Here is a 4378-nt window from a genome sequence, read left to right on the forward strand (position 1 = left end):
AGACATCTTTTGTCAAGGAGTTACAAGCTAGCCTTTCTTTAAAAGCCCTAGACTTTTGCAAAAGCATTGCTCCCCTAGATGTAAACCCGGTCTCTCCCATGTTCATCTTTTCTATCAGCTCTGGTTTTGTGTTGAAAAGATTTTTTGTATGTGCTCACATACTTTGAAAAGGGGAAACTACTTTATCATTAGAGTAAAAACAAAAAACAAAACAAAAGACTCTGAATAGATTCCACCCCTGAGCCCTATACCTGATGTGTTTTGCTTGCTGTCATCTAATCTCTTTGCCCATGGCTGCCTTTGCATCTAGTATGTTCTAGAGTTGACAGGTCAGAGGGAAGGAATTCCCTCAGCAGCAATGCTTTAAGATGCAGTTGAGCTCAGTGGGTCTTCATCAAAAAAAGGATCATAAACTTATAACATAATCTTTACTCCCAAGCTGCCTTGGGCTTAGTGTCTGCTCATACTTATGTTTTGTTTTGTTTTGGCTGCACCATATGTAATTCCTTGTGCCATTTTCCATTGTCTATTATTTTTCATGATGATCCTGAGCTATGTTTTCCTTCTCAGTTCTGACACTACTTCAACACTTTCTTCACTTTGCCAATGTAGGTCTCAAAGAAAAAACTGGCAGAAGAGTACAAGGTAGCTGAGGTACATGAACAAGGACCAGAAGATGTTCTGATAGTGGGAGTAGCACTGGTCATTGTCATGCTGCATCCAGTTGAAGACCAGGTAGTTAATGACACAGCCCATCAGCACACGAGTGATCTGGGACAAGGTGATGAACATGGCAAACTTCTGGGAGACTTGGAAACCCACAGCCCACAAGGCATAATAAGAGTACATGAGAGCATGCATGCCATAGCTCATAGTCATGAACCAACCATCCCCAGGTGCCATGTCTTTGTAGGAGTACCAAGAGTACAGAAGCACAGTGGTGTGGTTGTTCCAGTGCAAGATGAGGTTCTGCTTCCTCAGAATGATGAATATCATATCACCTAGTTCGGATGATTTGCTGAGTACAAATACATAAGCCCAGAATTTACTGATATGTCCATTGTAAAAACTCTGGTCACAAACTGACTGCTTCAGGATTTTGGTCATCAAAATGTACAGCATGTAAGCACCAATTCAAAGAGCACCGAATATACTGAAGACAGCAAGTGTCAGGAACCAGAACACCAGCTGCTTCCACAGTTCAAACTTGGCTAGCTTATTCATCAGATGCCGACCACCAAATATAAAGACTGTATACAGCTCAGAAAACAGGAAAGATTTCTTCCAGTTTTCATGCATCCGCTGGATGGCTTCATTCTCATTGAACTTCTTTTCAAATTCGTATTCGTGTAATGTCAACACTGACATATTCATTGGGGTTGATCCTTGGAGTCCCTAAGTGTTCTCTGTGCCTCTGTTCCCAGCTCCTAGCTCAGGGGCTCTCCTCCCAGCGTTGGCATTCACTGTAGGAGGAAATGAATACCTTGTGGTCTTAGTGAAGTTCTATGTTTTTATGTAAGCATGCAACACAGGTAGTGTGAGAAAAAGCCAGGACTCGACATGTGTCCTTTAATGCTACATTTGTTCCAGTTCAATTTTGTATGCTGTGTAAAATGAGCATTGATCAAAGCAAAAGGTGATGTATGCATATCAGAAAAAAATTAATTGTATTTCATTCCAGTACATTCTGTTATACATTTTAGTCTCCTTTTACTTTCTTTTAGTGTTGATAAGAGAATATAAGCTGTGCATTGTCCAGCTAGTTTACTCCTACTAGAGAAGAAAGAAAGGAACATTAGAAGAAAACAGGAGAGGCAGGGCAGTGGTGGCACATGCCGTTATTCCCAGTTTTTGGGAGGCAGAGGCAGGGGGATTTCTGAGTTCCAGGCCAGCCTGGACTACAGAATGAGTTCCAGGACAGCTAGGTCTACACAAAGAAACCTTGTCTCAAAAAAATAAAACATACAAAAAAACCCAACTATACAAACAAACAAAAATAAAAAACAAGAAAAGGAAACAGGAGAGAGAGAGAAAGTTTGTGAATTGCGGTCATCAAAAACAAAACAAAACAAAAATCTAGCCTATCTGGCCTTATTAAATAAGCATACCTGCTTTTAGCATATGGGAGTATGATTTTAAATTTTGTTTGTATAAAAATTTATATTAAATATCTTTTAAAAATAGAATGGAATGGAAAATAGTGGTAATTATTCACCTGTTTTTAAGTATACAAGGAGTCTTAAAGAAATCTAGGCTTTTGATCACAAATGCAGAGGACTAAGGCACAGAGATAGAGAGGCAACCTATCTCAATGAAAAATATTAATTGTTTGAAATTGTTTAAAGAGGCATTACTCTTCATAGAGGGGAGAAATAAAGAAAAAACTACATTGCTTTAAGAATAGAAGGAAGAAATAATGGTAATTGTTTAAGTGTTTTTAAAAATACATGAAAGATTAAAGGAATCCAGAACTGTGGTTTCTAAGGTAGGAAACAAAGACAAGGAGATAAAGAGAAATGAATAATAAAAATGGCCTGAAATTGAATTAATTGGTTTTGTAATTGTTTTAATTATCAAAATGAAGCTGGTTATAAGTTTGGTAGTATTAATAAAATTACTATTGCTTTGGGAGTAATGCCAGAGTAGAACAGGACCTAAGGAAACTGAGGCTGCTAAATTGCACCAGTCTGTCGGACTGCCAGACCAAGGACATGCAGTTTTGGGAGAGAGGCTTTGTATTGTGTTAACAGGAAAGGAGAAAAGTCTTTGAACCCTTCCACATTAATATGGATCAAATATGATAGGGGAATGCGTACTGAAGATTTTGGCAACAGAAAGGAAAGACAACTTCACAAAGACCAAACAGGACAGGTGATATAAATTACTGCTCCCTCTACAGGGGAAGAGACTTGAAACTGGCTTAGACTTAAAAATATCCCTAACCATAATGTTAGCTAAACTTAGCCAATAAAACCTTAAGGCTACATAATCCTTAAAATTCATAATGCCACCCTTCATATAACATGAATGAAGATTTTTTACAATTGCTTATTGATTAAACTAATTGATAAAAAAGTTGTCTTTTACCTGCTCAAGTAATAAACAAGAATTCATCCTTAACTGATCTCTGCAACTTTCAATACCATACAAATATCTTTATAGAACTAAAAATTTGGTTGTAAGATTAATATATTGCAGAATGAAACACCAAGAGAGAGCTCTGGCAAGATTCACCCTGAGGGATGTGAGGTGACCTGCTGTTCCATATCCCTGCCTGATTCTGCCTCACTTATTGCTGCTTCCAGAACAGCCTCCAGAGGGGCTGCTGATTTTCAATGACCTTGGTTAATCTAGCCTTTCAGAGGATTCCAGTCAGGATCTCAGTTAAGCCTTGAATTTTCTAAGAATACGGAGACTGAATAACAAATACTAAAGCTAGCTTTCTTAAGTCTAACCAATTTTTCTGATTTTCCTTCTCCTCCACCCCTTTAAACATTTTGTAACCCTGAGTCAACAGGAAGAAGCTTGTGGAGAGTTGTCATCCTGAACCCTTGGGTTTGGGTGCCTGGTTATTATTATTTTACAAATTCATTTTATAAATGTATTTTGTCACTTTAAAGGATAATTAGGGAATGATTTTAATTTTGAACAGGAAGGAAATTAGAGAGCTTGGACTCAGGAATTTATATCTTTCAGGAATTTCTATCTTTCCTTTCCTCTTCTCTATCCTTTCTTAGGAAAAGGGTGAATATACTGAAAAGAAAAATTTGGGATATTATAATATTACAGAAGTTAGAAAAAAGGGGTGTTATTCGATTTAACCTTAAAGAAAACCTTTCAGAACCACAATCTTATATTGGTAGGTATCTCAATATTTGATGCAGAAATGAAGTTATATTTTCTTATATTCATACAGAATTTATATATTGCTAAAGTTTTAAAGTTTTCATTGGTATAAGTCTTTGTATATTCATACAAAATTTTTAATTAATATTGTTATTCTTAGATAGGCATTGTGCAGTTGGAAATCATTTAAGAATACAGTGCACATCTCTTAAAGTTTGAGGGCCTCACTCAGGATGATATTTTCTAGTTCCATCCATTTGCCTGCAAAACTCGGACGTCCTCACTCTTTTTTTTTTTTAATCTTTATTTACACATAAATTTCTCTATTCCCAGTTTTCCCTCCAAAAAACAAAGAAACTAACAAAAACAAGAAAAACAAACCCCTGTTGCCTCCCCATTCCTCATGCCTGCCACCCCGCACTCTCCCACTTTCTGGCCCTGGCATTCCCCTACACTGGGCACAAAACCTTCACAGGGCCGAGGTCCTCTCCTCCTATTGATGATCAAATTTGCAATCCTCTAGTATACACAT

At 37.3% G+C, this 4378-nt stretch overlaps 1 pseudogene; it reads right to left on the reverse strand.

The window, feature by feature from the left end:
• Positions 1 to 226: 226 nt before the first annotated feature.
• LOC116102076 lies at positions 227 to 1853 on the reverse strand (annotated as a pseudogene).
• Positions 1854 to 4378: the final 2525 nt, after the last annotated feature.

The sequence above is a fragment of the Mastomys coucha genome, unplaced genomic scaffold (assembly GCF_008632895.1).
Source record: "Mastomys coucha isolate ucsf_1 unplaced genomic scaffold, UCSF_Mcou_1 pScaffold21, whole genome shotgun sequence".
In the NCBI taxonomy this organism is placed as follows: Eukaryota; Metazoa; Chordata; class Mammalia; order Rodentia; family Muridae; genus Mastomys; species Mastomys coucha.